Source organism: Xyrauchen texanus, chromosome 1, assembly GCF_025860055.1.
Source record: "Xyrauchen texanus isolate HMW12.3.18 chromosome 1, RBS_HiC_50CHRs, whole genome shotgun sequence".
NCBI lineage: Eukaryota > Metazoa > Chordata > Actinopteri > Cypriniformes > Catostomidae > Xyrauchen > Xyrauchen texanus.
Genome location: NC_068276.1, coordinates 14,644,940 through 14,655,070, shown reverse-complemented (window position 1 = coordinate 14,655,070; position 10,131 = coordinate 14,644,940). Strand labels below are relative to the sequence as shown.

The window sequence follows — 10,131 nt, the reverse complement described above, 5'->3', positions numbered from 1 at the left end:
CACTCACTCGCTATTTCTTTGGCTGTTGGTCATTGCTGTTGTCTCACTCATCAGGATAGTGCACACACCTGACAACCGACTAGCCAGATATTAAACCAGTTTAAACCAATTTGAAATCTGAATGTCTGACAAATGTGCACACCAGAAGAGTGTCTGTGACAGTCAAGCATCCAGATGTGTTGTGCTCACTCAGTGATGCCTGTAGTTGTAGAATTGTTAAACAGAAGCATTTTGCTGGTTTCATAGGCTTCAGAGAGTATGCTAATCATAGATCTTATTTAGGGTAGGGTACTCTGAAAAACATACATTGAACCATAAGAAAATCCAACCTATTGAACAAATTACACATACATCCTTTGCGACCCATTTTTATTGGTGCCACATTATGTATGGCATCCACCCTGACTAAAGTATATTGGCTCTGTCTGAAAAGTCATCCTTCACCCTTGCGACTCTCCTTGCGAAGTACAAACCACTGCAGGTTTTTCAAAAGGGCACATTCGGAGCATCTGGGGAACATTTTGTTAGTGCCCATTTTGAACCATAAAATGAAATTGGGACACCCTGTGGACTTGTGGACTAAGGATCATGTGATTGTATCAAGTCCAAATCATGTATACTAGTTCTGACTGGTGCAGGAATTTTGGGTTAAAAGAGAGAATGCTGGACAATATTAATACATAATGTCAGGCATTCACTGACTCAAACATGTTAATTTACACTCTAGCTTTCAAACACTTTAACACCTGTGAAGAACAATGGCTTGACTAACATTACTCGTTCAGACTCATAATGAAGTTGACATTGGCCTTTTCATTTTCCAGCTGGATTGAAGTGTGTTTACTAATAGAGTTCTAATGGCTCTATATGCCTTTCTCTTTGACAGTAGTGCATAATGAATGACCTTGAGTGTATGCTCACTAACCCACCCCCATCTCCACCACAGCCAACACCCCAAGGAAATTAGAGGCCTTATGTCATTGTTTTTGTGATCCTTGTTTCTTTTCTTTCTCTTGTCTTCACTCTACATGTCATCTCTCTGATTCGCCTGGTCTCTCTCCCATCTTCTACAACTGGCTGTGAAGAATTTGATACAGGTGTATGTGTGGAAGTAAGGGGTGAGTAAATGAAATATTGATCCGCTGCTCCGTGGCCTTGCCTTCACCTTGTCCAAGTGCTGTGAGTTTTTCCAGTCTTTTTCCGTTCTGCTTGTAATAGGAATTATTACAGAGGGCCTGGGCAAGTAATTACTGGGCATGGCAAAGGGGAGGGCCCCTGTCATATATTTCTGTAAATAAGTTATTTACCGTGCCTTCTTCAAGACCAACCTGGCCTTTTTTCAGTCACTCTCTGTCTGGCCCCTGTCTTTTTTAACCTTGATTCATTCTGTCATTAATTATCTGAGCTGTCTGGGGAAGTTTATCAAAAGCAAAAGGGCGTGTAAAAGGGCTTTTCCTGATATTCGATCGGTCAAAGAGTCACCTGATTTATTGGTGAAAATAATTTTAATGAGTAACTTTATAAATTGGCCACTTTTGAGTCATTACTTTTGGCATACTGTGTTAGTAAATGTTACTGTTTAAATAAGGGTCTGAGATTTAAATCAATGTAATTACTGGCTGACTGGTTCATATAACAAATGTGTAGTTAGACTCTTCAGATTGAACAGTTGATTGAATCATTGAGTGGAATCGGAATAAGAAAATCTTTCCCATTCCAAGAAAGGAGTTGGAGGACAGGGTTCTTGTAGGTGTAATAACGGTTTAGTTGGATCATGTATCTTTGCAGTGCATGAGTTCAGTATGTGCACCTGCACCTGCTGTCTTGCAAATGAAAAAAGTCTAGAGCTGTAAAAAAAGGCCTGCAATGGTTTTGATGTATACAGGCGTCACTTCTAAAGGAAATGGCCGTTTATTTGGCTGATAGATAGGGTGCACAAGTGCCCTTGCCTTGCTTGTAGTGCATGTTGAATCAGGGTGCACTTCTACTGAAGGTCACTGTCGAAAACTGATCTATACATAGCGGGGATTCATCTTGCGTACATTTCCCTGGGGAGCTGAGACATGACATTCTAACTTAACCTTTTCCTGTCTGACTACACTATGCTCCTGCAGAACAACATGTATTTATGTAGTACGTATTCTAGACTAAATGGGTTTGGAGTGAGCGTGTGACGTGGCCTAGTAGGCATGACTCATTAGATTAATAATGTTAATGCCTCTCTCTGGCTTTAAGTTCCCCTACTCCTGGCCAAACAGTCTATCTTTTTTTTTTATATTTCTATTGCCTTTTTTAAATTTCTATATACTTTTTACTTGCCCAGACTGACAACTCCATTGAAAAAGTTTGTAATGCACATTCAACTTGATTTGTAGTCAAGAGAGAGAGAGAGAGAGAGAGAGAGAGAGAGCACAAGATCAAAAGAGTGAAAGATGTTTTTTCTTATGCAATACTAAGAGGACAGGACCTGATTTGATTCATTTGAAGAATAAATGAGAGGATAAAAGTAATATAAATGGAAAATGAGGTTGGGGGAGAAAGACAGGGATGTGAGTGTGAGTCAGTAAGGTATGAGTGATGAGTGGAGAGAAATGAGAATCAAGGGCACACAAAGCAAAAGACTAATGGATATAAAAGTACAAGGAAAAATGCACAGAACTTGAAGAACTTTAAGACTAGCTGAAGCCTTAAAGACATGAAATGGCAAATTTGCAGATGACCTAAATCCATTTAATGCAGTTTTATTGCAGTGAAGCTTTTTCATGCAACTACAAAGACAGTTTCTTTTCTGCTTGCTTTTTGTCGTTCTGTATGATCACCTGTGGTGTTATCAAGCTAATATCACCAACATCATGGACAGCAGAAGAGTTCAAAACCTAGAGTGGTTAACTGAGTTTAAGTTTAAAATTCAGTTAATAATGACTTGCACATTGATTTGAAGTGAATGATTTAGCCTGAGTGGTTTTAAGTACGTTGTTATGCAGTTGCTGGGGTATTCTCTGTGGTTGCAATTGGATAATGCAATGTGTTCACTAGGTGGTTGCTTATTGGCTAAGCTCAAAAGAACCCACCGCCAATTTTCTATGATGTTCCATGATCACACGTTAAGTCGGCATGTTGTTTCCGAGAGTTTCAGTATAATAGGATTTGCCATATCATGCCTCATTGACAAGCACCATCTTCTATCAGATATTTTTGAATTGGCTCCAGCATGTTTACCTTCCCTTGTGGTGCAAATGGTGGCATGTTGCATCAGCAGCATGGGTGATCTGGTTTTGGTACAGCCTGTACAGTTGAAAACAACTCGCTTTCCACCTTGTTTTTGGCATCCCTACATGTACATTACACTCAGAAAATTGAGCTCACATGTGTCCATATACCCAACGACAATTATCCACTTTGGCCACTGGGGGTCATGTTTTGAATTTAGATAAGCGCAGACCAATTTTATCAAAAGAAAAGTCAACCTACTGTTTCCGATTTCACTGTGAGATCAGTCTTGTCTCTATGGCTTTATGGCCCTCCTTTAATATACGTTTTTCACAGTTTTTTTTCATCTGTCAGGTCGAAATTACGGGTCTGATAACTTATGAAGTATAGTAATTGCATACCTTCGAATGATTGGAATACAACTAGTACAAAAGTTATGTACCAAATTTGAATACTGAAGCTGCCTTTTCACTGTCTTCGACCTTCAGATACTAGGTTAAATTTTACCCCCTTGTCATGGGCGGCATTTATGTTCTTGCCAGTGGATGGCCTAAATAATAAAGACCACCCTCGCCCCTGATTTTACTGCTGTGGCACGTGACAAAAAATTTATTTATAAATGAATCAGTGTATCACACATTCTAAAGTTACTTGTGCTTTATTGAGGTGTAGTATAAAAATGATCTAATATAGAGGATTGTTTTCTGGCTATGTGTTAAACATTATAGTCTAATTTTTGTTATTTATTTTCAATAAACCAATTTATTTTTTAAAGTAAAAAAGAAGAGAGTATCAAGACACTGCAAATCCTCTCAAATACGGCATTGCTGCACCACTCACTCTGCACTCACAGTTTTGAATGTATCGCATCCGTTTAAGTGGTTGCATCAGGTCTCGTCACAGAAGTTGAAATATTTTAACACATCCAAAACTCAAATTGGATCAGAAAAACGAATTCACAGAGGGTCAGAACTCCACACAACCCCCATGCAACTCTCCATTGGAAATGAAAGACTTGCAGTCTATCGTCTATCATAAGCAGTGAAAATGTGGCTTTAGGGATAGGGGCTTTGATAACATGAGCTTTGAGCATATGAGCTTTAGTAACAATGATGCTTGCCTTAGCCAGAATCGTTAACTACATATTACTTTTGTCGGCTATAAAGAAAGGGAATACCAAACTAAGAAGCTGAACCTCGAGCCAAGGGAAGAGCCAACAAAGTCTCGTTACAACTTGAAAAATTATAATATATCTTATGACTTGGCTCATGCACCAACATATTCATCATACACCAACCAATCAACAAACAGAATTTTAAAACGATACAATACCGGGATCAAAATGTAGTTAGCCTCCTATCTAGCACTTTACTTTAAGAAACTGTTAACAAACTAATTTGGCTACTCATTCCATATTTATTTATGCAAAGCAAACAATTGATGTTCAGTATGTCAGTAACCTGTAATAGGCTTCCCTCATCACATTCCAAACCTGAATGTTTTCTTTCTTCTTTGGTGTACAAACTTTATTTTAATATTAAAATCCTGGTTATGTTAAGGTTTGGGTAAGGGATGAAACATTATTGTTAGGTTTAGGTTTGGGGTTTGGATTAGGGCTTTCTCAAATTTTCTCAAAAAACCACAAATACTGCTTTGATCTAAAGTCAGTTGCTCTTATTTTACGGATGGCACATCTTAATAGGGGTCAATACAGAGAGAGAATGAGAGCGAGAGATCCACCAAAAGCCTTAATTCAAGCAAAACCTTTGGTCATCTCCTCGTGGAGCCAGTTCAGAACTTGCCCTTCTAACAAGATCAAGTCCACTGGTCATAGATTCCATTACCCTCTTCTCAATTAAATTACATCTACATTTGTGCAGGTTAAGGACCACGGCACACTGCCAAGGTTCATTTGACGGAAAGATATCCTGGCATTCGCCCTCCCTGACATGCGAGTGAGTAAAAACAAGCCAAGGAGACAAGATTTGTGGAGGAGCGCAAGAGATGGAAAGAAAGAAAAAAGAAAAGAATAGAAAATCAATATAGTAGGAAAGCAGGGATGAAGATTGAAGGGTAGGACAGAAGGGGTTGTGGGGGAGGAAAGAGAGACAGACAGAAAGAGAGAGAGAGAGAGAGAGAGAGAGAGGGTGACTGCGAGAATTCTAGAGTCTCGGAAGTGGGTGACTGGCAATTGCTGAGAGCATATCGATGAAAGCCGACAGGGAGAGGTTTGGTAGAGGTGACCCAGCAGTGAGCATCTCTGGGGGATCCACAGAAGCAGTCTTCCCTGTCAGATGGGGCTGAAAGTAAGGGTTATTGAGGCCTGTCTCAATTCCCATTGCACCATTAAGGTGTGTATGTGGGGGCTTTTGGAAGAACTGCAGATAGCCCTTCAGGGACATCCAGAGCCCATTCGGAATTCTTTTATATGGTCAAAAGCTGCTATGCTAAAGCAACAAGGTGGAATGTTTTAAGGCTTGATCCATGACTTCTGCAATGTTTTAGATTAGAATAGGTGTTCAACATTTTGAAACTAGCTCTTTGCCGTCATGGTTGCTTCCAAGGTTATTTACTCACCTATCGAAACATCTTTGGAATAGTTCACCCAGAAAATGTTGTCATAATCAAACAGTTCATAATTCAAGTAAATTTTAACTGTGGTACAATTTTTACACACATACCGTTTCAAAGCAGATGTCCAGAAAATTATGCTTTAACCATTTCACACGTGAGTTTGTCCTGTACTGATGGACCCCCCCAGTGTGAGTTCTTTAATGCATGCTGTAATTATACAAATCTTACCTTACACTTCACAGCAGATGCACTGGAGGACAGATTATATCACAGCAGGTACACTGAAGGTCAGATAAAATATTATCAAACTCATAATGTGGTTTTAGAAGTTTATAATGATTGATTATGATTCATCTTCATTCTGCATTTTCAAACCTGTACGCCACGTTCTATTACAACAAAGCACAAATAGCATTTGATGTAAATAATGTAACATTTGCTGTGGAGATGTGCCATATTTAAAAATGTAACACAAATGTGAATTAGATTTCAAAGCTTCAGTGGATGGGAAGATTTTCAGTTAATGATTACTTAAATTCATATGGCTTAAGAAGACTTGAAAAATACTGTAGCGCTCAAGTAATGTGGATTATTGTTGTGGTGTTTCCTTTTTTTTTTTTTTTTTTTGGACCTTGACATCCATGGCCAATATGAACTACTGTGTATATACAGTATATATAAAAAATATCCTATTGTTTTTCAAATTGGGGTTTTGGGGGGTGAAGCATACTGGTATAGAACGATATGAAGGTGAGAAAATTATTCCTTGCCATACTCACCTTGTCTTGAGAGTAATAAGCCACTATTTTCTGTAAAGCTGCATTTAGACCATTTAGTAACACATTATTAATAAGATTAAAACCTTTTATCATTTAGTCATTTAACTCGTGCTTGAGGTTAGCAAAGCACTTCACTTTTGCTTCAGTGAAATCAATAACTGCACCATCATTCAGGATGGACTGCCAGTGATGTTTGCATCCGGATGCAAACCCTGCTGGGCACACAGGCTAGCGAATTAAGTTAGCAATAGCAGACCCTTTGGCTAGTTGCCACAAATACTGTAAATACAGCTATGCTTTAAGTACTTCTATATTTATACTAAATTCCTTAATATACTTACCTGGTTTTACTGTGCAACTTGCTCTACCTCTGAAATTCTTTTTCTTTTTTTGCAGCTGATCCCTTACTTTCCAACCCCTCCCTTCCAACCAGCTGGCTCCATTTCTGGTAAGTAGCACTCACTTTTCACTATCCTTTCAATTCCCAGTTTATAGAATCGAGTCCCATCCTACTTTTTTTTTTCTCATTGGATATCCTATTTCAATCTTATGCATCTAATTCGAAGATCAATGGCAATCAAAAGGTGTGTGTATAAAAACTATTGTTCCCCTTCTGTCACTCACTCGACATTGTGTCAAATGAAGTGACACAAGGGGTCTTTCTCGAAAGCCTTGTATACCTCTGAACATGAGAAAAAGCCAGTGGGAAATTGGCAGACAGAATTTGCATGTCCCACCCCTGGACTTAAGGGTGAAGGGAGCGGACGTGTGTCTGTTTAGTCATATTTTTTCTTTGGAGCCGAGCGGTTGTGCAACAGTAAAGCTGAGTTCACCACTGTTCCACTCACCTCTACTGGCAAGAATCACTGCTGTTGGATCTCTCTGCACGCTTTGCAGTCAACGCCCCTGGGCGCTTCGACAGCGCTTTTATTGCCTAAAGGAGTGTTCTCCTCCTAAAAGAGTTTATATTCTCAAAAAGAGTTTGAGTTTCCATTCATAAAAGATCAACACACAGCAGGCGTTGAATATCCTTTCAGGATGCGTCTTTTTCAAGATTCTCTTTCGCCTCTTTGTAGTTCCTGGATGCGGTCGATTTTTCTCCACTTGTGATGGCCATAAAAGGTGCCTCGCGTGCCTGGGCTGTGATCACGCAGCGTTTTATGAATGGTTCATGTTCTCAGTGCGAGAATATAACCATGGCAACACTGCGGTCGCGGCGATCCTTCCTCATGAGAGAACGCCACTTCAGCCGCCCCCCACGTCGTTCCTTCTTCCCACGGGATTGAGGATGACCCGGCTGGCAATGAAGGCGATTTGGGGATGATGATGGGCTCGGTTTCGCCGAGAAAATCCCCAAGAACCACCCGCCACCCGGCATGCTCGTTTGCTTCCATCCGAGCTCAGTATGAGTGCGGCTTGCCTCACGGTCAGCTGGCATTCTCCCTTGAGCCCCCGGTATTGGATGACGACATAGGATAGCATTGGGCTGCCACCTTCGGGTCTGCTCGCCCATTCTGAGGCTGATGTGCAGATGTCCGCTATGCTTTCCCGGACCAGCATGAGTGCGAGGCTTGACTGGACACTTCCGTCCCCCCCTCACGGTAACTCAATCACCCCCCCCCTTTCTTCCCGGAAGTGCAAGATGAGCTGACGAGGTCGTGGATGGCACTTTTTACTGCCCGGAACTTGACCTTAGGGTGGCCCTCGTGTACACGGGGGTCCCTCAGCTGGACAGGGTGGTTGCGATCCACCTGTGTCCCGAGAACGGTAAACCCCCCCAAGGGTCTTTGAGTTTTTCTCAGCACCCAAGCCTCGGGACGCGCTTCTGCCTCCCAACGCATTATTACCTGCTCCCTCAAAAACAGTTGTCCCTTTTGTGCCCCTCGCACAGAGCTTGGACGCATGGCTTTCGCTATCCAACCCGTCCCGCACTCCCGAGCCAAGACCATCCGACTCGGCTACACGTTTCAGTTCCTCAGCGGTATTCGTGCAACTTCATGAGCGGGAGAAATGCCAGTAACTTACGTACAGAGGTTACAACCCTGCTACTCAAAGTGCGATAGAGCCTGTACCTCCAACCTAGATGGAGAAGGGTCACTACAGCACTTACTTCATCATACCCACGGAGGGTTGCAGCCAATCTTGGACCTGCGAGTTCTCAACCGGACTTTGCATAAACTCCCGTTCAGAATGCTCACGCAGAAACAAATTATAACGTGCATTTGCATCAGATTGGTTCACAGCAGTGGATCTGAAGGACACGTACTTCCACGTCTGCATTCTGCCTCTCCTTCGGCCCATCCCTCGCGTCTTCACAAAGGTCACAGAGGCAGACCTTGCTCCCCTCCAGGAAAGTCTGCATACTCAATTACCTTGTCGACTGGCTCATCCTCGCACACACTCGAGAGTTACTATGCACCCACAGGGACCAGGTCTCGCGCACCTCAGCCATTTTAGGCTTCAGGTCAACTGAGAAAAGAGCAAGCTCTCTCCGGTTCAGAGCATCTCTTTTCTCTGCTTGGAGTTAGACTTGGTCTCAATGTCAGCACGCCTCACAACCGAGTGCATGCAGTCAGTGCTCAGGTGCCTCGCTTGCTTCAAGCCAGGCACAGCGGTTCCTCTCAAACAGTTCCAGAGGCTCCTGGGGCATATGGCATTCTCTCTGCCACGGTCGCGCCGCTCGGGTTGATACATATGAGACCGCTTAAGCACGGGCTTCAGACGCATGTCTCGAGATGGGCATGGCGCTGCTGCAGGAAGGGGTGTAATCACCCCTTCCTGATTACACCCCAGACATATGACGAGAGTGCAGGCCACCTTGGCGATTTATGTACGCTACCGTCATAGTGCTGTCTGAACGAACCAAGACGTGCTTGCCCCGAACTAGCGGGGAAAACCTCAGCAGGGCAAGGAATACAGCCAACAACTCGAGGCAGTTGATGTGCCAATGCAGGCGGGGCCCCATCCAGGAGGCAGCGGCTGCATGCCCATTACACACGGCGTCCCAACCCCGTTGTGAGGCGTCTGCGGTGACCACGACACGTCTGGACACCTGCTTTAGGGGGACTCCTGGGGTGTAATCACCCCTTCCTGCCATCAGACTTTCAAACCTTGGACAGACCTCTGTTTTCTGCGGACAGGAGTCCCCCTAAAGCAGGTGTCCAGATGTGTCGTGGTCACCGCAGACGCCTCACAACGGGGTTGGGACGCCGTGTGTAATGGGCATGCAGCTGCTGCCTCCTGGATGGGGCCCCGCCTGCATTGGCACATCAACTGCCTCGAGTTGTTGGCTGTATTCCTTGCCCTGCTGAGGTTTTCCCCGCTAGTTCGGGGCAAGCACGTCTTGGTTCGTTCAGACAGCACTATGACGGTAGCGTACATAAATCGCCAAGGTGGCCTGCACTCTCGTCATATGTCACAACTCATCCGCCATCTCCTCCTTTTGAGTCAGCCGTGACTCAGGTCACTGTATGCCACTCACATCCCGGGTGACCACAACATGATGGCAGATGCGCTGTCACAACAGGTCATCCACAGCAGAGAGTGGAGGCTCCACCCCCATCCCTAA

At 43.2% G+C, this 10,131-nt stretch overlaps 1 pseudogene; it reads left to right on the top strand.

The window, feature by feature from the left end:
- The first annotated feature begins 6,528 nt into the window (after positions 1-6,528).
- LOC127644991 (tripartite motif-containing protein 29-like) overlaps positions 6,529-10,131 on the top strand; it is a 46,848-nt pseudogene continuing 43,245 nt past the window's right edge.